Raw genomic sequence first — 24,779 nt, 5'->3', positions numbered from 1 at the left:
GATGCTAGTTAAAAAGCTGCACTTAGCTGTAGATTGTGCCAAGATATGTAATGATGTTTATTAGCTGCTGTTAAAACATTCTATATCAACCCATCAGCTCTAGCAGGCATTTGGCCGACTGCATGTGGGAAATTTCCTTAAGAAGAGTATTGAATTTGTTGCCTTTTGTGGAGGAAAATATGAAAATATACTGAGGTGCTGGTGAAAGGAGGAATTGTAATTTACAGAAAAAATGATTGCACGGGTCAGTTGTATTTGTGACTTGCATTTTGTCAGCTAAGGGCAAGGGTTCCTCTGAATGTCTGTCAAAAGTATGGCTTCAAGAGTATAGTGTTTTATGTGATTATTTTATAGCCTATGAAGAATTCATGCAAAAAACACTGTCTTGTGTTTCTGTTGTCATAGCTACTTAACCAATAAAATTAAAACTTGTCCTGTCCAACTGATGTTTACTGATTGTGTTCTCTTTAGGATTGACCATTGCCCTACATCATTTACCTTAAAGGTTTTTGTACATATGGTGAACATCTGAACTCTGTGTTTACATAGTTTAACCTCCTTTAAGCCAGGAGAAACAGAGAGGTATTGTGGTGATGTATGGCACAGTGCTATCAGTTGAAACTAATTGAACAAAAGTCCCTATAATTTCATTCCCTTCTACACATTAATTTATTTGGAGAGAATGATGCCAATGCTTTGAAGTATGACTGGAGTGCTTAAAATAAATGTAGATTGATTGAAATATAATGCACCGCCTGTGAAACTAAAATAGTTGTAGATTTAAAGGTGATATAGTCAAAAGTGCATAACATTTTTCAGAGTTCTTACTGATTTTAATAGGCACAGACTTAGGCTTTGGAAACTCCTATTTTACATGCAGTTGTTCCATTTACTTGAAAAAATTGTATCAATTTCCATTTGTAGTATATTATATAGATGTCAGGCAGTGCTAGAACCACAAGATGATCAGTTAAACACACTCGGTCTCTAATTGTGGTGTGACAAAGGGATAACCCTGATAAAAGCATTATATAATTTTCCTTTGAACTAAAAATCTTTCATGCTGGTACTCAACCTCAAGCTGAAAGTTCTCAAAAAAGAAGTTGTCTGTTATATTAGTAGTTAATGAATAAAAACAGCACTATGCAATTATGTATTTAAAAATATATATTAATGAAGACTGACAAGAAGGCAGCATTAAGATTAAGCATTCAGATTAAACTTCCCTTCTCTCAGCTACCCTATGTTTATTTGCATCAGTTGTGACATGGCATTGATTTCACAGAATCATAGAATGGTTTGGGTCAGAAGGGACCTTAGAGATCATCTATTTCCAGCCCCCTTTCTGGGCAGGGACACCTCCCACTAGACCTTGTTGCTCAAAGCCCCATCCAACCTGGTCTTGAACACTTCTAGGGAGGAGGCATCCACAGCTTTCCTGGACAACCTGTTCCAGTGTCTCTTCTCCCAAGCAACAAGTGATAGAACAAAAGGAAATGGCCTCAAGTTGTGCCAGGGAAGGTTTAGATTGAACATTAGGAGAAATTTCTTCACCACAGGGTTGCCAGACACTGGAATAGGCTGCCTAGGGGAGTGGTTGAGTCACCATCCCTGGAGTTATTTAGAAGACATGTAGATGTGGTGCTTAGGGACATGGTGCTAATATACATATTTAAGTGGTGGACTTGGCAGTACTAGGTTAATGGTTGGACTTGATGATCTTAAAAATCTTTTCCAACCAAAACAATTCTGATTCTATTATTCTAAGGGCACAGTGTTGTAATGTATTAATTCTCTTCACTCTGCTGCCATCAGGCACCAACATACATTTTCTCCTATACTTTGTGTTAAAGTTACCCACCATCCTTACACTTCAAGAAGACAGCTAAACCAGAAAATCCATTTATATATTTACCCATTAAAAAACAAACAAGCAAACCCCACAGCCTTCCTTTGACCAAGGAAACAAAATCCTATGCAGGCTAGTAACACGATGGCACAAGCTACAGCTCATGTAATTGAAAAGGGGATGGATGTGAAGCCCTTGTATGTACCTGGTTTATATTATCCTCAAGACATTTTTGATAATGTAATTGGGGCCAGTGCTGTGCATTCCAAAAGCAAAATAAATTACTCTTTGTTAGATGTTTTCATGACTAGCAGGGACCAATCATTTCTAGTGGGGATGGTATTTTTTTTTCTACCCAGAGAAAGTAAGAATTGCATTAGAGGCTTTAAAATTATCCTCAATTTCCTTTCAATTTGGTGACAGAATTTTAACAAGTTGCTTCCAGGAACCCTTGAGAGCTTCCCTCAGCATCTCATTCTGTTCAAACCTTAGATATAACCCTGCAAGTACTATGGAATTTAAAAATACAGTTATAAGCATTTTAAAATTGGCCTTGGTATGTCACTACTATTAACATTTCTATTAGTTTTTTTATTATATGTAGTTCCCCTGTAGCACCATGGAGTTACCTAATAACAAATTACTCTTCTCTGCTCTAAGTTGTATGGGATAAAGTTGAGAAGAGTAATGTGATGTAAAACACTGTTCAGTTGGTTGCAACTTTCTCAAAAGTTTGTTGTGGTGTGTTTTGTTGTGTTTTGTTTTTTTTTAATTTCTTGCTGTTATTGGTTTTGCTTAAATTGTCATCGGAATCTCTACTGTACTTAATGGACACATTTTTGCTAACTCTTCTAGTTTTAATGTCACAGACAACAGATCTTTCTGCAAGGTATAGGTACTTATTCTCATTCAGCTCCAAAGTGTGTTTTCCAGCACAGTATGTAAATCCATTCTCTTCAAATCTGCTGTCTTTCATTACTTTCAGGTAAAAAAATGGCTTCTTTTAAGTTCCAAACAGGCCATAAACTTCTTAGTTTAGTCTCCTAGAGCCAGAGAATTTCCGTTAGGTTTTAGAGAAATTTCTATTTCAGAGGGAAATGAGGCAAATGATCTGTATCAGGTGAAATTTGTTGTGGATAGTAGTGTGACTTTTAATAGTAAGAAAAGACACTGAGAAGACATAAATCAGGTATCCTTTTTTTGTGTGTGTGTGTACAAATGCAAATGCACTTTCTAAATGCTTGTACTATCTAGGATTAGAGGGGTTGTGGTGTTCTGTAGAAGCCTACAGAGACCCTAAGTTTTTGAGATGTGAGTTTTGCTGTCTGAGTAGTTAAATAATGATCATTTTTGTGCAGGCTAGGGTAAGAACAAATTTACACAGAATAGTTTTTACAGTTACGAGCTAGCACCAAAAATCTCTAGCACTCATGTTTAGTTTATGAAGGCTGAATTTTCGTAGCAATCCCCTCACATTTCTTTATAATACCACTACGTGGGAGCCTTTTATGTCAGGAATGTCATGCTGGCTCTGGTGAGGTTAAATTTGGTCAGCAAGAAGAGAAGGGTCTACATTATAGATTGGTATATAACTAGAGTGGAAAAATAGCCAAGAAAAACACTGTATAGAGGAGACATATACTGAGCAGAGGCCCTTGATGAATGTTTGAAGTCTTGTAGAAGAAAATAAAAAAACCCTCATTGTTACACTGGAAAATAAAATACAGGTTTATGATGTTGGCATAATAATCTTCCTGCAGGTAAAATAATTTCAGATTCTAGTAAATTGTGAAGTTAAGGCAAAAAAAATTAAATATTTCCAAAGTTGACAAGTTTAGGTGTCATTAAAAATACAATATTTGTAAAGAAGATATGAAAGATTTGGTACGTGATTGGATCAACAAGGAGCTAACAAGGTAGTTGTAGTTTGTCTGGAGGGTTTGAAGGATGAAGGGAGAGTTCTTACTAAAGCTTGAAAAAGAAAAAAGGAAGTCAAGTGTAAAGGAAATCAGATATTATTTTTTCCTGATCTCTCGCAAAACACCCTGTTGAAGTGGCAGACCTTTATTCCAGTAAAGAAAGTTTTCTTGCCAAAAATGTGGAGGTGGCTACTTTGTTCCCAGCCAAGCTGACAATGAATTGTAAGAATAAAACTTGCATCTACTGGGAACCTCAGTCATCTGAAGATCTGTTGCAACATGTTAAAAGTGACTTAATTCAGGAAGATCTGGATTCTAGCTCAGGCTCAGAGGGAGCTTGAGGACTTTATGGTTTCCTTTTTTTTCTATCAACTTTTATAGCCCACATTTGTAGTAAAATAATGTTGTTTGAAGTTTGTATGTTTCATGGGAGTGGTGCCTTGAAGAAGTTATTTCAGTTAAATGGCACCAGATGGAGTGTTTAGTTTGTGACAGGATTCCAGTGTTTAGTTTGAAATTATATTCTTTATTTGATGGCTTTATGGTATCAACAGCTATTCTGCTGGCATATATTCTTGTTCTGCCCCTTGGAAAAATTGGATAAAATGTATCTTGAATTGATTGGGGGGGGGACACACACAAAATAAAGAGAGTTATGCTTAGATATTAACATCATGGATGGGGCAATCACAAGCACAAATACAGGCTCGGTGGCAAATGGATCAAAAACAGCCAGGAGGAGAAAGACTTTGGGGTGATGGTGGACAAGAAGCTTAACATGACCCAGAAATGTGCTCCTGCAGCCCAGAAAGCCAACTGAGTCCTGGGCTGCATCAAAAGAAGAATGGCCAGCAGGTAAAAGGAGTTGATTCTCCCCCTTTACTTGGCTTTTGTGAGACTCCACCTTGAGTACTGTGTCCAGTTTTGGAGCCCTCAACATAAGAAGGACTTGGATAAAGTCGAGAGAAGGCCATGAAGATGATCTGGGGGTTGGAGCACCTCTCCTATGAGGACAGACTGAGAGAGTTTAGGTTGTTCAGCCTATAGAAGGGTCCAGGGGGACCTTATAGCAGCCTCCCAGTACCTGAAAGGGGCCTATAGGAAAGCTGGGGAGGGGCTTTTTAAAAAGGGCTTGTAGTGAGAGGATGAGAGATAACAGATCAAAACTGGAAGAGGGGAGATTTAGATTAGATACTTGGAGGAAATTCCTTAGTGTGAGGGTGGTGAGACACTGGAACAAGTTGCCTAGGGAAGTTGTGGAAGCCCCATCCCTGGAACTGTTCGAGACCAGGTTGGATGAGTCCCTGAGTGACTGGATCTAGTGAGAGGTGTCCCTGCCCATGCAAGGGGGTTGGAACTAGGTGATCTTTAAGGTCCCTTCCAACTCAGGAGGTTAATTCAGGATCATATGTGATTCTATGATTCTATTATTTTCTTCATTATGAGGTTTCATTCTTTCATGTCTGAGTATGAATTAAATTTTTAATTCAACAGTATATCTTGGTTCTTTTTTGACTATATGACAAACCCCAAAGATACATAGGTAGGACAGAATAAATACCTAAAAGCAACAATAATTATTATTATTTAGAGAGTTACAAATATTTCTGTACTAATACTGAAATTCTCTACTTAATTCTAATTTTTATTTTTTAATTTGCCATCTTCCTTTATCCTGGTGTTAGAACCTCCACTTTGCAGCAAAAACAAAAGCTCAAAGAAGACAGGAAGATCATAAACGATAAATGGAAGGACAGTGGCAGTGCGGTGACAGCTAATTGCATCATTGACTTTCAACAACTTTTGTCCAAAAGTAGGGGGGGGGGGGAGAGAGAAGGTGACTAGAGAATGGACCTTACCAGTCAAAGGACAGAAATTAAAAAGGTACCACAAATTATTTTCAGAAGGAGACGTCAACTCTATAAGGGAGCAGCCATTCAGAAATTGAAAGCACAGCAGTAAAAATGGGAATGTGAATTATTAAGAATTATTAGGAATCCTTATCCAGGGATTCTTAATAGTAAGAAACACTCTGAGAAGGCAGAAGTCAGGTCTTTTTTTTTGTGTTCATTAGCAAATGCACTTTCTAAATGCTTGTGCTCTCTACAATTAGAAGGGTTGTGCTAAAGAAAAAAAAAAAAAAGATAAAAGAATCAAGTAAAAAAAAAAACACATTTTAAACTTTCAGATTATTCCCAATATTTAATAGAAAAGCAAACCTAGTCACAGGTGGGTGAGACATCACCAGTGTGTGAGCTGATAGAATGTGTTTGATAGAAAAGTTGATGGGAAAGTTTGAGACATCTCATCACTCACTTTAGGATCTAGGAGGATTAGAACAGCCATCCTGAGAACAATTTCATACAGTAAGAGGCCATCCCACAGAGAGCATTTAGCTTCTTAAACACGTTGGAAATCTTTTGGTGAAGCTATCTGTCTCTAGGTAGTGTGCCTAAATCGCTATTAAGACAGAGTCTTAACCAAGAAGGCACTTAGACATTCCTCAAAGTTTTGCTGCAAGTCAGTCATATTTTTAAAGCTCTATCTATTGATTTGTAACCAGAAACACTTTGAGAGCAAGGGGAAATTCTGGAATACATGAACTCCCCAGAAGTAGAATGCTTCAGCTGGAAAACCATAGCCTCCTGCCAGAGCTCAGCTCACGTTTCCAAATAATCTGAGGTGTGACACACTGTAAAAAGGAAAATTTATTTAAATTATTTCATATATTTAAAATATTTAACTGAATTGTAAGAACAGTCAGCTGATGTCTTCTCTTTTGGGAAAAGAGACGTTAAAGAGATATTTTAATCTCTTTTTTATTTTATTTTTTTCAATAAAATGTTTTGAAATATATCCATTCTCATTAACTCCTTATTTTTTTTCATGCCTCCTTTAGCTGAAAAAAAATAAAAAAATTACCCTGCTTTTGACAACTTGAATGAATTAATGTTGTTAAGAACTAACAGGAAAAAGATTTAACTTCATGAAGGAATTGTTACTGCCAAAATGTCTTGGAAAAAAAGTCGGATAAATAATCACAGTTATGAAAAGCATATAGAGACCTAGACACTTCTAGTTCTCCCTACCTCAACTCTAGTAGTTTTAGTGTTATGCAAAGGCCGAAGCAAATCTATATTTTTTGCATTAGTTTTCCCTACGGGCCTGTAAAAATCAAACAAAAAATATCAATCAACTAATGAACCGAAAAAAACCCAACTCAACAAAACCCTCAGAAAAACCCAAGCTGATGAAAACTCTGAAGTTGCAATGAAGAAAACTCTGGGTTTCCATAATCTTTGTGGTCAAAGTTCCCATTTTAAAGACATTCGATTCAGTTGCTGCTCCTCTTCCCAGCGATGTCTTGGTCTTTCATTTAATTTATTTTCAAAGAGATGAGTCTTGTTAAAGCATCCAGGTATCCTTATTCACTGAAGTGTTACGACAAAGGATCTGCATGGATATAATGATTAAATGGTTCAATACCCGTTCTCGAATCAGCTATTACCCCAAGTGTTCATTGCACCGATCACATTTAACAACACGAATCATGCAACCTTCCTTGCCTCTGTCGTGCTCAGTTGTGGACACCATTTGCTCTCTGGCTCCTGAATGCACAGACAACTTTCCCCTTCAATCACAGTCACACAGCATTTGCTAGAAAAAATCTAGCAAGCCATAAATCATTAGTAGCCTACACTCCACATCTGCAAGACCATTTAGATGAATCACATTATGATACTTCCAGTTATTCTAGTGGAAAAAGAGTTAACTTTTCCTAAAGGAGCTATCTGCACGTGAACATTATACCTGCATATGTAGCTTTATTTTTTAATGTTATTATCACTTTTGCCACTATTTATTCTGCTTTTTATTTATTTAACTTTGTCAATCCAGTCATACTGCATTTCCTAATCTTTTGGCTAGACCTGTATTCATGCATTCTATAGTGTTTCCATCCTTTCATATCCTTGGAATCTTTGTGAAATATTCAAGCTTTTCATTTGAGAAATGATTTTTCTTTTTTTGGTGATGTAATGAAGCCTTCAGAGAAGTTATTTACTGCCAGCTCCATTACACGCTTTTATTAGCACTTATGCAATGATAGTTCATACAAACCCATATATATTCAGATATATAAATATACATATATCATGTGCATATAAATGCAAGCAGTGGAAGTGGAACAAATAACACTGCTTACTCTTTACTATTTCATCCTTAAATAGCTCAGCTGTTTTCCTTTTTTTCTTATAAGTAATCACCTTTCCCATCTGAAACAAATTAACTCCTGGGGAGGATATGTTCTGAGAGCTTTCATATGGTCCTTGTTACCAAGGAAACTACTTCTTTTGTCAGTATGTGTTCTCAAGCTCACAGACAGTGTAGATTGCTTTGTAACATCAGATGACAAGAGCCAGCAAGGGCCAACTACTTTGCATGTGGTTTCTGAGCGAAAAAAATAATTACAGACTCACAAAGCACTGGCCAAAATTACTTATCCCAGTCGGCTCTTCAAAACAGAGGTGTGCAAAATTATGTAGTTTATCTATGTATTCATCTTACTGTATGTAGGTTGATGAAACAAATCTTGTCCTGGGGGTTGGTGGGAGGGATACAGTGCAGAGCATCCGTCGGTGCTGGGGAGTCCACTGCCAGGGGGAGGCCTGTCAGGCGTGTGCTGGAGGCCACAGGGTCCAGGTTAACAGTGTTGGAATAAGCTGCTAAGGGAAATCACTTCCCTTTTAACAAGTTCTTCCTGCAGGTAGGTGCATCTCATCTTGAAAGGGATTTGTAACATTTACTTAGTTTTTGTCAGCACACTGTGTGTATTTTTCTATAGTATTAAGCCTAGGGCTTCCACTTCCTGATGGAAAATAGTACCTGAGAGCATATCTTTCTAATGAAAAATGCCTTTTTTTGTTTTCTTTTTCTTTTTTTTTTTCTTTTTTTTTTTAACATATGGTCTGCTTTTTTATTTTCAAAAAAAACCAACAGGTACATTGGGGAAGTAAACCAGATCTATGAATTTACTGAATAATAATAATTACTGGTGTTTCAGAAGTTTCTTCATTTTATATTCTTTATCTGTAACAAGCTCAATGCCCACATTGGATCAAGGAAGGTATTTGAGTTTAAAATTACCACCAAACAGAATGCAGAGTTGAGCCAATAGTGAGAAACAATGTGGCATTAATGGTTTCTGAGCATCTCAGTAAGCCTTCTGTTTTCAAAAGCCTGTGAATAACAAGGCTCAATGTATGTCATATGTCTTCACTAGTTTGATTTTTAACCACATTACTTTGTCTAGAATTTTATCCAGGGGAACTGGTTTGTTTTAGAAGTGAAGAAAGACTAGATTAATGGATCTAGATAATAGTTTTCTTTAATTAAGGAAAAAAAAAAAAAAAGAACAGAATAAAAGAAAAAATCATCTGGATAATCCATTTTCATTCTTTGGAAGACTAAAATAATAAAACCAGGAACACTGGCTGCAGAAGTGGAAATATCTGCTTAGTTTTACTCATAATAATTCCACCATCATCGTAATAGTCCTGATGAGTTGGAGTTCAGTCTTTCTTGAAAGCCATATATGAAGGTAACTGATGGCAGCAGCACCTAATCGTGAATATTGGTTATGAGAACAGATCACAAAAAATATAACACATCACACAGCATTTGGAATGAATCTGTGCTGCTAATCTGAGCAGATCACCAGGTACTGGCTATTCAACAAAAAATCAGGAATGATAAATAATTCACAGCAGGCCAAGTGAAATGACTGACATTATAGAAATGGGAGAACAAGTACTACAAGAACTACTCTTACTTAAGTGGCACCAGATGCATTAAATACTAACACAAAGGTTAAGTTCCTTGCCCAGAAGCCTACAATCTAAACAGAGTTTTTATGCACATTATGGGAGTTAGTCCAAAAAAACCAGTGCAACTGAATGGCAAATTTATGAATGCATTTGGTATAATGGGGTGCAAATTATTTTATTGTGATTGCTTATGATTTTAAAAACATAGGACTTTGTCAGGTTTGTATTTCTCAAAGGTACATTCAATAGGCCTGATGCAGAAAATAAAAAATAAATCTATGAGTGCTTTAGTCTCATAACCATATATAAAACAAGAATTTTAGGTAAACTTACATTTGCATCTCATTTTAATGGGACATAACCATATGTTTCAGTAATTTGTGAAAATAGAGGTTATCCCACTTTCTGCTAAAATAACATATATGTGGAGAATAAAAGACAAAACCTTTTCCCCTTGGAACATTGGGCAAAAAGCCAAAATAAAAGAGACTAGAGCATATGAGAAGCTCAGGTGAGCTCTTCCTTGAATTCTGCAAAACCTGTATTTTCAGATCAAATTTGTAGCTAGCAGGTTCTGCAGGAGTTCTGCAAAAACAGAGCATTTAGACCCTGAAGGAAGAGAAAATGCTCTTCCCAAGCTCTTTCAACAGTGGTCTCCCTTGTCAATTAAAATGATGCCAGCTACTGTCAGCTAGGAACATCTGTCAAGTCCTTAGTGTGAGATGCCTGAAGGGAGGATGCAGATTAAAGCAATGTAAGAAAAACAGATGTTAGAGCATGAACTAGAGATGTTCTGAAATTCAAAGAGGTTGTTCTGCCTTAATGTGCTTAATTACAGAATTCCTTGTTGCTGTCATTAAAATTGAACCCTGCTGTTAGCTCATTCATCTATGCTCCCATTTCCATTAGAAAATTTCAGTTCTCTTAGGGGTGGTAGGACCACCTAGATTTGCCAATTCTTGAGATGTTACATCAATAGGAGAAAAAATACTTTTTTTACAATTCTGAACTATTCAGTGGTAAATGTAAAAAAAGAGTCCAGTTCTTAAATGCCAGGACTAGGCATTAGATGAGCTAGATTTTATTACATTAGATAGATCTGTGATTAAAACCTAGCTCCTTTGAAAACCTTGAAAGTTCTCCTATTAACTTCAAAAGACCCACGATTTCTCCCTTGCTGTTAAAGTTGGAGTTAGTAATTCAGGTCAGCCTTTTGAAAAGGCCTCAGAACTACAGATCTTAAGAGAATACAGAGCATCCCAAATGTGAAGGATCCGGCACTGATGAACTCCTTTTTGCAAATTCTGTATCTTATTATTTTGTTCCTTGAGTTTGCCATGTAGAAAATAGAGGAAAAATTTTGAGTTTTATGGACAAGTTTTGCTTACTGATATTAGATTATTAATCAGCAAAAAAACCCAATATTTAAAAAACGCCATTAAAAACTGCATGTGATTAATCTTCTTGTTCTTCCTCTTTGTAAGTTAGGTCAAAACTGTATTTTCAGTTTTCTATGTGATCTTCCAGTTTTCAATTTTTTTTCATTCTAGGATAGAATGAAAAACGAGGAGCATTTTCGTGAAATACATGCTTTTTAAAACATTTTAAAATTACACTGAAGTATCCTTTCATTAAAATTGAAACTGTTTTTTAAGGAATGTAAAAAAAAAAATAAAATTCTATTTTAAATTAATATCCTAAAAAAAAAAAAGGTTTTTGCATGTTCATGAAAACATTTTGTTTCCAACCAAGCAGCATTTGCAGATTGAATGCTTCCAGCTACCTCAAGTCATAAGAACAAAACAAAATCAAGCAAAATGCAAATCTAATACTCCAAATTTCCAGAAAACAGAGTAAAAATAGTTGGGATTTATTTTTGCCACATAAATATTTAAGTTAAATATAGAGATGGAAAGGTCAAACTTGCGCCTGCAGGAAGCCCAGGAGCAGTCTGAGCTTCCTTTTTAGGTTTTGAATTAAGTTATGTAAAGATGTCTTTAAATGTGGTTAAGAATGAGGGAAAGGAACACCCACTCCTGTGGAGCCACACTATGGAAGGAGATTGAAGCTCCTGGAAGGCACTTGGGTAGGCATCTACATGCCAGAAGTTATGAGTTGTGTCTGAGACAGCATGAACCTGAAGTTATTGGAGAAAAAAAGGCTGCACTGTATCTTCATTTTAGAACTGCATTGTTGCATTGTGCTGTTTACTTTTTCATAGACTCAGCTCAATAATTCTATCTAGAATTGTATCAGGCTTTGTGTTTTCCCTTATAGGACATCCACTCCTATATTCACTCCAATAGTCTGCATAGTTTCTACGTAATTCCTGAATGGTATTTTGCAGTTCTCCAGATATTTTTTGATTGAGTACCAAGGCTGCAAGGTATCACATGTAAAAAATTAATACTTTATTCAGGATTCTAAGTAACTGACCTGCTCTTGAAGATACAGTTCTTTCTTACATATACAAAAAATGTGATAAAGTTTTTGGACATTCTCTGTACTTAGTATTGGGAGCAAGAACTGCTGGATATACTAAATATTTCTGGAAATTATTTAGGAACCCCAATAAAAGTAAAAGCACTTCTGTCAGTTTGATTTACATTGCATGAGCTGATTAGATTTGAAAATCAGCTGGTCCCATTTGTTTTATCACTCCCTCTTTATATCACACAGCAGTACCCGTGACTGTGTATTGTAAAATGTTCTGTTTTGGTCAGCATTCCTACCAGTAAACCCACATGCTAGGGTAGTGCTGAATAGTGAGCACATAAGGTTAAGGAAGGTGTCAAAGCAGAATAATTTAAAAATTCAAATATTCATAGAAATATATGAAGGACTGTTTCCACAGCTTGTTGTCACAACCAATGGCAAATGCTGCTTCAGAAGTGTTTTTCAGCTTTAGGAGACAGGTTGCTGAAAGAAAATCCAAAATGTTTATTTATTCCTTAGTTGAAGGGTAGCTTAAAATCATTTTGGCATGGACTATCTGCAGAGATATGACATATTTGGACAGCAGTGCCCCTTGCACAATTTTTGCCAGGTGTTTGCTAGGAGAAAAATACACAGAACACAGCAGGAGGCCAACTGGATGCTGGTTAATGGCAGCTTGAGAGAGATATTCACAGGATTTAGCAGTTAGCAGACAGAAAATGGAAAGAAAACAAGGAATCTCCATTCCATGAGAAATCTTTTTTTAAGAGCTCATTGACTATCATTGCTATGTATCCAGTCCAATACCTTCAGATATTCAGTTGAAATCAGTAGTCTGGGCTGTGCCATGAGAGCAGCTTCCAGATCTGGCCTTTGGTCTGCCTTTCAGAACATATCATGTCAGTTTTTGCCCACTCTGTGCTAGAGTGAGTGTTAGTAAAGCTTCATGCTGGATCTACAAAATTATTTTAGCTAGGAAAAATATTATTAGGGTGTTTGACATTATATTAGGGCCTTCAGGACTGCTATTTTGTGTGTAATCTCAAAGCAACTTCAGTAGTAAAATATCCCAGGACAGTATAGCAAGGTCTTATTCTAGAAATTACTGTGGTAGGAACAATGAAACAGCACAGAGAGGTGATGCATTCTGTACATCTCAGAAAAATCTGTGAATCAGTCCATTTTGGTAGATAAGATGCTGAATTTTTTAACAGATCTCAGTGAGAGTTAGGTCGGTACTGTACATGAACAAAGCAATGGATTTGTCTCTTTGGTGTTTCAGAAGACTTTGCAAAGGATAGTAAAAAGAAAGCAGGAGAAGGTGAGTCACCTCATGTATTTCCAAAGAGACCAGTAACAAAGGAGAAGTAATTAAAAGAAACCCAGTTATTTTTAATTGTCCCTTCTCTGCTTAAATGACAGCTGTAGCTTCTTCATTAACAATGTTGAATTTACCTTGAAAAACAAAGGAAAAGGAAAGCAGCATTTGTAAAAATAGATGTTGTTCAAATAGAATGTCATTTAATTCTAAAAATGTATTCTTAAACCCTGTAAATTTATTTACATAATCAGATGTTATTAAAATATTTCAAACTGTTAAAATACAGGTGTAAACATTTTTAATGTTGACAAACTTCAAGATAAATATTTTCTTCACTTTTCTCATCCCCCAGCTTCTATAAATCTACCCTGAGCACAATGTAGAATGGGAAATAAACTAGGAAGGGCTCTTACCTAGCATCAAAATCTTTCATTTTGTACCACATTGTTATTTCTTGTAAGATGTGTCCTCTTTTAGCTCAAAAACACATTTTCCCTATTATTTCTTTTATATCCTTCCAACAGTTAGAGATTATTTTTTATTATCTTTACTGCTATAAGTTATTTTTCTCCTAAAAGTATATTTTCATTGGAAAAAAAAAAAACCCTCCCAAATTTTATGTGATATTTCATATTTTCAAAATGCTTCTGTAAGTATTGTACTTTCATCAGTTTAAACCAGCAAGATTGGCGTACATTTGATAAACCCAAAACCAGTGTCTTGTTACAGAGACCTATTTCTCAGTGAATAAATGTAAAAGGTCTGTCTTTTCACATAAGCTATTTGAGCACTGAACTTAATATAGTGTAGTAAATATTTTGATATCTTTTCTCTGCAAGGCGTGATCTTAAGACATTAAAATCTATGGGTATTTTCTGGTTAGAGTGAGAGCAAGGTATCTCCTCCAAGTTTCCCACCTAATTCTATGCTCTGTTCAGTAGTCTTTAATAGTCAGACCAGCTACCATTAGGGTGTTCAGCCTCCTAAGCTAGAAGATAAGGACAAAAAGCAGCACAACCACCCCACAATCCAGGAGGAAGTAGTTAATTATCTGCTGCTACACATAGACATGCAGAGGTCTATGAGGCCTGATGGGATCCACCCTAGAGTGCTGAGGAAGCTGGCAGGGGAGCTCACTAAGCCTCTCTCCATCATTTATCAACAATGCTGGTCGACAGGGGGAGTCCCAGATGACTGGAGGCTGGCTAATGTGATGCTCATGTACAAGAAGGACCAAAAGGAGGATCCAGAGAACTACAGGCCTGTCAGCCTGACCTCAGTACCAGGAAAGATCATGGCAAGGCTCATCTTGAGTGAGCTCACGTGGCAAGCGCAGGGCAGCCAGGGGATCAGGGCCAGCCAGTGTGGGTTTATGAAAGGGAAGTCCTGCCTGACCAACCTGATCTCTTCCTATGAACATGTGACCCACTTATTGGATGAGGGTAAGACTGTGGACATTGCCTACCTGAACTTTGGTAAGGCCTTTGACACCATTATCCACAGCATTCCCCTGGAGAAGTTGATGAATCATGGCATAGACAAGTCTACTCTTCACTGGGTAAAAAATTGGCTGGATGGCTGGGCCCAGAGAGTTGTGGTAAATGGGGTCAAATCTAGTTGGTAGCTGGTCACCAGTGGTGTCCCTTAGGACTCAGTTTTGGGGCCAGTCTTGTTCCACACCTTTATCAATGATCTGGAAGAGGGGATTGAGTGCACCCTCAGTAAGTTTGCAGATGACAATCGGGTGGGAGTGTTGATCTGCTTGAGGGTAGGAAGGCTCTACAGAGGGACCTGGACAAGCTGGATCAATGGCCAAAGGCCAATTGTATGAGGTTCAATTAAGGCCAAGTGTTTGGTCCTGCATTTTGGTCACAACAACCCCAGGCAATGCTGCAGGCGTGAGGAAGAGTGGCTGGAGAGCTGCCCAGCAGAAAAGGACATGGGGGTGCTGGTTGACAGCCAGCGTAACACGAGCCAGCAGAGCCCAGGTGGCCAAGAAGGCCAATGGTACCCTGGCCTGCATCAGGAATAGCGTGGCCAGCAGGACCTGGGAAGTAATTTTCCCCCTGTACTCAGCAGTGGTGAGGCCACACCCTGAGTACTGTGTTCAGTTCTAGGCCCGTCACTACAGGAAGGACATTGAGGAGCTGGAACAAGGAAATGTGTGGAAGTTGCAGCCAGGAAGGTTAAGATTGAATATTAGCAGGAATTTCTATACTGAAAGAGTGGGGAGGCACTGGAACAGCCTGCCCAGGGAAGTGGTTGAGTCACCACTCCTGGAGGTATTCAAGAAACATGTAGATGTGGTACTTCATGCATGCTCTACTGGTCAAGGTTGTGGGATTTTTTGTGGGCACTTTTTGGTGGAGTGTGTGTGCTTGTTTGGGTTTGTGTGGGGTTTTTTGTGTTGATGGTTGGACTCGGTGATCTCAGAGGTCCTCTCCAACCGTGGCAATTGTGTGATTCTATTTTATCTGGAAATATTTAAGATAGTGTAGTTAAGTTACTTCTGTCAGATAACTAGATTAAAGCTCAGGTTTGACCCTCTTTTAATTCAAAGGCAAAATACTCTTTGAATTCACTAGGTCTCTGGATTTCATCCATAATCTATACTTATCAGTTTCACCAAATGCTATCCATCCAATAAGTTGTGTCAGAAAATGGCAGGTAAAGTAATTGATTCTCTAGACAAGACTTAATGGAAAGAAAAAAACAGGTTAGGGTAATTTTTTCAATACTTGAAACTGGTTAAAGGATGACACTATTAAACTTCCCATATATTGAAATCTAGAATGTAATGCACCTGTCACTGAAGCCTCCGGATTTAGACCTCTGGATGTTTCACTGTCTAAAGTTCTGCAGCCTGGTAAAACTGAACAGTCGTAATTTATTTGTATCGACCACAGTGAAGTCTTTGAGAGTGATCTCAAATTAGATGGGCTATAAATGGATTAGATCAGGAGTTTTTCTTTTATTTCATTAGACATAATGTTAGGCTATGGTATAGCAACCATGGGGAGATGATGGGTTTTGTTGTAGGGTGATAAGCTCAGGCTATTTGCTTTGCATGCATGAATCTGTGCCCATCTGAAAGAGAACATTCTGTGTTCTACTGATGGCCTTCCTTGTTGGCTTGTAATCCCTTCTGCATTGCTTCATGTCTCCAGGTGAGCTTCCTCACCCTCTCTCCCAGTTCCAGGTGAATTTTCCTCAGTATGAAAATGCATCCTCGTGTTCAACATGGGACCACACAGGAGTTGGTGAACACACCAATCCCAAGAGTATTTCATTGAGCTTTTGAAGAAGATTTCTCAAAGATGTATGGCTTCCTGGGGGCCATCACCAGCATGTGGCTGTCCACCCAAGGGCAGCACTGCAGCCCGAGCAGCACCACTAGGTGTCAGCGGAGCGCCACAGAGAGCACTCACGGGCCGTGACGCAGGGACGGATGCGTAATTAGCAAATACACTTTAAAATGCATTCTCTTCCTTTCTAATGCTTTTCAATCAGTTTGAATTGTTGTTGATTTATTTTGTTTTGTTTCAATGTATTGCATTCCTTCCTTTTCCTCCTTTTTAATGTGTTCAGAATTTGGTAGTCAAACAACCTGGCAGCTGTGGTGTTCTCTGTATGTCAGCTATGATGTCAGAGCAAATGCCATGTTAACACAACTCGGGCTTGCCTTTCACTCAAACCGTATTTATTCCATAATACTTCCAGCATCAAGCATGAAGCAGAAGAGCTAAGCAGACACAGCAAAACTACTTGAATGTATTTCCTGAAAAGTATAGGCATACGTTGTTATTTTTTGATTTGGTGTAATAATCTGTTATCTTTTGTCATGCATGGTTATAAGGTTTCCACACATGACTGGAAAGGATGGATGATTTATTAGGAGAGCTCTATTAATCCTTCTGAGCAGGCATGGGTTTGAAATGTATGTGTACTCAAAGAAGTACAGTCTCTTAGGTCACAGTTATGAAAACACATTCCTGGTTGCAGCTTCATTAAAGATTTTCTTTTAAGAAAATAAGTGCAAAAGAAATCTTAACTATTGCTCCTTTTTGTCTTCTACATTATACTAGGCAAGATCATACTAATGAATTATTTAATCTGAATCATTTTCTACAGCTTCTGTTCCTGCCTTTGTATTGACTTCCATTATTCATCCTTAATTGCTGTACAGTGTTTTAAAATAATATTCATTTTTGAAACATCACTTGTAACTGACTACCCTCCAAAGTCTGAAAACTGAGGCATCAGTTTAATTGTATCAGTCTGTCACCAAGAATTTTTTTGGAATATTTTTAGTAGGACTTAAAAACCCATTAAAATATGATTATATTGTAAGGCCTATAGATCTGCTCTAATTAACATCTCCTTGCAGTACTGATAAATCACCATTCAGTGCAGTGGCATGGATATTTCTAAATTGTAAGCCCTGAGTAATTTGAATGTACTTCCAAGATACAGCCACCCATATTAATGGAAAGCTGATTAATGACAGTTCCTCTGAATAGAGTGGTGAAAGTAGCACCAAAACCTCTGTGAGCTAATGAGATAGCTTCTCATCTTTCAAGAAAGTCTTGTGTGGACTAAAGTCAAAGGTTTTGTTTAGAGACTAATCAAGTCATGGTGGCAGTTTGTTTCTAAAGAGCAGGTTGGTGGCAGATGCTAAGACTTTACTAAAATTCTATTTCTTCTACTTTTTTAACATAGCCTTCACTGTGAACAGCAAGCTGACATGGAAATGCTGGATAGCTGTCATGACCCACCTGATCTGTACACTTAGATACAGATCTATCTGTATCTATGGGTAATTGAAAACACACTGTCCATGTGTTTACTATTCTGAAATAAAGCCACTGACTGAGAATAAACTACTATCTCAGCTCTTGCATGATTTCTTTATTTTACATTTGACCATGGATGACTTGATTTTTTTAAAGGATTGGAAACCTTGATTATTTCCACTAAATCTTCTCTTAAAAAAAGGAATTCAAAAGTGAATGACACCAGCCCAGCTGTTCCCAACATTTAAAGATATGAAATAAAAACTTCACTGGAATAAAAAAATCACTTTGACATGCTCTACACTGATCATTGCCATTTAGGAAAGAGACATTGTGGTTATGGTAGATATTTCTAGGAAAACATCAGTTCAGTGCTCAGAAGCTGTGAAGAAGCAAATTGAGGTTGGAAAATTATTAGCGAAGAAATAGAAAATAAACCAGAGAACATTACTGAAACACTACAAATCCATGGGGAGCTCACATCTTGAATAACAGGTATAATTCCAGTCATCTCATTGCAAAAAGTATATAGTAGAACTGGAACAGGTACAGGAAAAAGGCAACCAGGATGATAAAAATTATGTAAATTTTTCCATTTAAACAAAAAAAAAAAGGTCAAAAAGCATACTTCACCTTTACAGCCTGAAAAGACATGGGGGAGAACTGACAAAGCTCTGTAAAATCATGGATAGCATCAGAAAGGTGAACGGAGAGCAGCAGAACAAAAACTAGGAGCATAAAAAGAAGCAATGCAAGACAGGTTCAAAATAAGCAAAAGAATAACACTTCTTCAGAGAACACTTGCTGAAACTAGAACTCTGTGCCATAAGGTATTGTGCATGCTAAAAGTTAAGATGGGTTGAAAAAGCATTTGAATAGTTTATTGAAAGAAAAAATGCACCAAGTGTTCTTAAGTCTGTGGATCCCTGTGATTTCATATAGAGCTTTGCTTGTGGGTAGTACTACTGTCTGAGGCCCATCACATTAATTTCAGCACAGTGCATTCAAATTCAGTTGATTGCAAACGAAGCCACAGAAGCCTTAATAACTGTGGCCAACAGAAGGTCCAGTCTCATGGTTGGCAATAAATGAAAGAAGATGTTTTTGGCAATTTTTGACATATGGTGTAATGAGAAATGCAGAAAGATGCTGAGGCTCCTTGCCATCTTAAGAAATGAGAAATGAGAGCAGCTGTTCTTCAAGCAAAACCTTTATTACAGTGTTGGTTACTTGCCCAAAATGTATTCCACTGCCTATCAATATTGCTTTTATTGTGCCTAAGTTTAGTTCAGCCAGCTGTTCCTAGTCATAGCACTGATCCCTCTTAGGTTCCCAAACAGCTGTAGAGGGGTAATTTATTGCAATTTCTTTAATTGGATGACAATAAGTAGAAAGTTAGTTTACTGAATGAGAAAGCAATGTAGAGCTTAAAGTCACAAGGTTTCCCTAGCATTTTTTCTCAATTGAGTAAGACAGACTCCTCAGAGAAGTTGCACAGATATGTTAAATGGAATTAAAGGAAAGAGTTTGTAGCTTTCTACATGAGAAAGTTTTACTGACACCTTGGCATTTCCAGTCCACCACTTTGGAACTCACATCTACTATTCCCCTCTGTGAACTTGACAGGGAGCAGTGAATTTTAGATTTTTGTCATCAACATCTTCTCTTTCATATCTTACAGAGTAGCTGTATTTAACTGTGAGTCCTATAGATTTTACTGGTCTCTAGATATCTCTAGGGCATCTAATACAATTTGAAAAGAACAGGATGTTGTAAAGTTCTTTTTACAAGTTTCATGATGAACAACCTATCAATAATCTCTAGAAGCTATTTTTCCCCTGCCTACTTTTCAGAAGCATCAGCTGCTTCAGATAATCAGGACAGCTACAAATCTTTAAATTGCTAGAAACTTGTTTCCTTGGGTTACATTTACCTCCTTTGGTTCACCAAAGGTGCTGAAATCAAGTGAGTTTTTAATTTAGCAGGGTTAATAATTATCAGTTCAGTGTGACTCTCATAACACCACTGGCTCTAAAGGTGTCTAACTGACGACAGTTTGAGCACAGATATTTGTGAAGTCATCTTGGTGCAATAACAGTCAATACGCTCTGCCAGTGTTCTGTTATTGAAACCTTTTACCTAGTTGTTAGATAGTATTGCCTGGAAAGGTACTGATTGAGCTGTGTTGCTGATGTATACTGAAGGCTTTTCAAGGAGTTACTTGCTCAGCTGTGAGTGCTTCAGTTCACTGTGCATTCTTTATTTGCTTAGCCTTGTTCTTCCCCTTAAATTATGCATTAAATATAAATCTGCATCCAGATACATCACAAAGACAACACTGTACTTACAGCAGACAGCAACCGAGAGAGATGATGTAATGTTTTTGGATTGTCTCAGCTCCCTGGAGCAAGACAGGTTGGAATTCCCCTGGTGTCAAAGCTGTCCCCTTGTGAGATATAAGCACAGGTTAGCTTAGCTTAAGACTGGTGACAAGCAGTGCTGCACATGCTGGCAGAACTCTTTTTCTGTTCTTTAAAAAGCAATAAACAACTAGCTCCCCAGGTTCTCAAAGGCACCTAGTGCAGCCATCTTGCAGTGTGAGAAAGCGTACACTGCTGGTTTGCCCTTTAGCAGAGCCCAGCTTTGCTGCCCTGTCAGAAGAGAGTTGTGTGAAGGGTGACCACTCTTGCCTGCCACTTCCCTTGAATCTGGACAAAACTCTTTGCTGTTTAATCTTTATCAGAGGCAGATGGGTCTCACCCATGGTGCTGGCTCAGCTTTGTCTTACCTCACTTTCTTCACTGCCCATTCATCTCAACCTGTGTCTGTCAGGAAATCAGGAACTGTGCATCCCTCTCCTAAGAAGAGAAGCTGAGAGATTTGGGGTTCTTCAGCCTGGGGTTCTTCAGCCTAGGTAAGAGAAGGCTCTGGGGAGACCTTATAGAGGCCTTTCAGTACTTGAAGTGAGCTCATAAGCAAGATGGAGATAAACTTTTTAGCAGGGCCTGTCATGATAAGACAAGGGTTAATGGTTTTAAACTAACAGAGGGTAGATTTAAACTAGATAAAAGTAAGGAATTTTTTATCTTGAGAGTGGTGTGATGCTGGAACTGATTTCCAAAATAAGTGGCATGTGCCTCATCCCTGGACACATTCAAGGTCAGGTTGTATGGGGCTCTAAGCAACTTGTTCCAGTTGAAGATGTCCCTGTTTATTGCCAGTAGAAGACCCAAACCATTCTATTATTCTTTGAAAGCCCCTGCAACACCTCTGCCCTTCAGCAACAGATCTCACATGGAGAAAAACTCTTCTCTGTCCTCTTGTAGAGGGGAGAGAAGGGAGAAGATAGGGAGAACAATGGACAACTACTGCTTACCCTCAATCCCATCTTCTCTGACACAAGCATTTGGCCCCATCTCTGGGAATCGGAAAGCAGAGAGGTATGGGGCAGTGCCATGTAGGGCCAGACCCATCCATGCAGAGTGCTTCAGGGAAGCACAGAACAGTGGTGTTACCAATCCTGCAGTAGAGATGGCACATAGAAAGGCAGAAATTGTTTGGATTTATACTACGAGGATATTTGTGTGTTATGTATTGCTACTCCAAGGCCTATGTCATGCATGGGGCAAATGAGACTTAAGATTTTGTTCAATTTTCTTTCATTGTTGAATAAGATAATAAACAGTGGTTGAAAGTCTGCAAGACCACCTTGTCCCTCTATCCAATCATAAATGAAGCCTTATTAATATTATTCCCTACTTTTCCCATAAACTCTGCAAGCATGAAGTACCCTACTTCTTTCCCATGTTTGAAAGGCAGAAAACCAGCAGGTAGAAATTTGAACACTCTCTCAGAGAAGCAGATAAAAATTTATTCCCTCTTTAGGATACCTGTAAATTGAAAGTCTATTGTAGAAGATTAGAAACTTCCAAAAGAGTTTCCACAGGCTCATTCATGGGTATGAGTCTGAGTTTCTTAACATTAAGGATAGTAGAGTAAGAAAACAAAAAGCAAAGTTAAGGTAAATTGCCTGACAATATTAACTCAATTAAAGAGGATTAAAACTGCACAGATGCATGCACTCAGGAGTAAACTATCCTTAGATCATTCCAAGTTCTAGTTGCTTCACACTTGAATTCATCCCCATGAAGTTTAAAGCACTTAGACGCATGCACAGGGGAAATAAAATCCTTAGCTGAATTGTCTTAATTTTCCTGAATGAACGCATGTACAGATGATCTTACTACAAAATTGATTAGGATTTGTTCAGAAAATGTCACTGAAGTATAAATTATGTTCTGCACTTGCTCACAAGGTTTCTATTCTTTCAAATTCCTCCCTAGTCTAACAAACACCAGCTGAAATGAGGAGAGCCTGTCACTGAGGTGATAAGGCTGACAGACAACTTAATTATCTTGACCAAGGAGAATTTACTTGTTTGGACATTCAGAAGGGAGGAAGACAGCTTGCTTTTAGTATCCCAGCAATAATTACGTGTATTGTAATACTCAGTCAGACACAATACTTTCCAGTCACTGTCTCTAGGAAAATGGATGTTGGGAATTGTGTTAGAAATAAGTGCTATGAAATTAGTTTTCTGGAACAAGTAAATGTTTCATATAGTGGAGATAAGCTGTACAGAACTGTCTGAACCACTGAAACAAAGCAACCCATCTGTTTATATGGAGAGCGAATGATGACCAGGTGCATCTCAGCTGGAAAATCAGAGCATGAGCATAGCCTACTGGATTCTGGTAAAACTGCAGCAGTTGCTTTTGAAAGGAGCTTTGCTGCTTAAGATTTTATATGAAATGCAAACATTTTCCCTCCTTGAATCTTTTGAATGTTGTCCTCATGGAAAATCGAAAAAAAACTATTGATTCCCGAATTAGCGAGTTACTAAAGCTACTGCTAACACTCCACAGTGCATCTGGAATTAATTCAGAATGAATTTGCTTATTTTGTTGCCTTTTTCAAGAAACACTATGAGTTATGAGTCTCCCCATGGCCCTGTGAAGTTAAAAGCTTACTCAGTTTTGCATATTAATAACTTAGATCAACGTAGTCATCCATTTACAGATACTCTGGATAGGACAGAAGGAAGCCAGAAAACACGTATTAAATTAGGTTTTTTAATTAAAGTAAGGTAATTAAAATTACTAAAGTAATTCTAGTTCTACTGTGTGGCTTTAGCTAAAACTGAATTAACTGTCTATATATGAGCATGAGCTGTGAAATATTACAATAAGAGGTCAAAAGTCAGGATTTTTTCAATTTATTTTTTTTCTTTTGTAGCACCCAGTTGTTTATAAAGTCTGATTTCTAGTCCTTCTGGCTTTTGAAGCTCTTAGCTCTTTCCTAGAGCAGAATTTGCAGGGCTCAAGAAGAAAGCTTATATCTTAGCAGAGAATGTATTTGCCCCTGCATCACAGGCTTCTTAAAAATGAGGGCTTCCTCATTTCTTCACCTTGGCATCCTATACCTCTGTAATACCTCACAGGCTTCTCTTTAAACAGAGTTCACAAAGACCATTTAGTCTTTATTGTTTGGCCTTTCATGTCTAGGACCTCTCCCTAAGAAGCTGAGAAGCTCCCCCTGCTCCAAACCCAGCCAAGGAGCCATTAGAGGGACAATAGATGCACCTTTGTGATTAACATACAAAAGAACTGAGATAAGAGCTGAGCAGAGACCACTTAAGGGAGAAGAGCTTCTGCTGGTGAAGCAGAGAGGTGCTGGTGGTTGGTGAGGAAGAAGGGGAAGAAGGTGCCCTAGCAGAGGTTTCCCTGCAACCCATGGCGAGATGGCAGCTGTCCCCCTGCACTCATGGAGAAACACAGTGCAACATTCCCTGAAGGCACCAGGAAGAGTGAACTTAGTGAGTGGACTTGGATTTTGTGGCCAGAGGATTTGCTGCCTGTGGACTCTGATTACACACCTTTGGAAGACCCCGGCGACAGGGGAGTTTGTTCCCGAAGAAGCCCGTGACTCTGTGGGAAGCCCAGGCTGGAGCAGCTCCGGACCTTGTAGGAAGGACTCATGAAGAAGAGGTTCATGGAGCACTCTCTCCCATGGGAGGGACCCCGTGGGGAAGCAGGGAAAGACTGTAAGGAATCTTTCTTCCTGAGGAGGAAGGAGCAGCAGGAACCACCAGCCTGTGAACTGACTCTAAATCCCATCCCCTGTCCCCCTGTGCTGCTGGGAGGAAGGAGGGAGAGAAACCGGGAACAAAGTGATTTGGGCCTGGGAAGAAGGGAGGGGTGGGGTAACATATGCAAGCATGGCCACGGGACTGTTTCTTTATTGTTGTGTTGGGCTCAAACCATGACATTTATTGGTGAGTCAGCCAGGAGAGAGCTAAGGAACCACAACAGAATCTTTGTCACATCTCACCTATAACTGAATGAAAACAGCAGGCCCTCTGAAAACAGGGCAGTGTCTGCACGAAGAGACAACATGGGGTAGGATGGCTTGGTGCCTCACACCTTAGCAAACAGGTGAATAAACGAAGGAGACTGGAAGCCTCCTAAAGTGATTTGGGTGTATCACCAAGTCTTCTGGCTTTGGGGTGCTTCTGTGAGCAGAGTCTATGAAATGTGACACATTATCAATTAATAATAATTTTGTCTACCAAACACA

Source organism: Chaetura pelagica, unplaced genomic scaffold, assembly GCF_000747805.2.
Source record: "Chaetura pelagica isolate M959 unplaced genomic scaffold, ChaPel_1.0 scaffold83, whole genome shotgun sequence".
Taxonomy (NCBI): domain Eukaryota; kingdom Metazoa; phylum Chordata; class Aves; order Apodiformes; family Apodidae; genus Chaetura; species Chaetura pelagica.
This window is presented reverse-complemented; position numbering follows the sequence as displayed.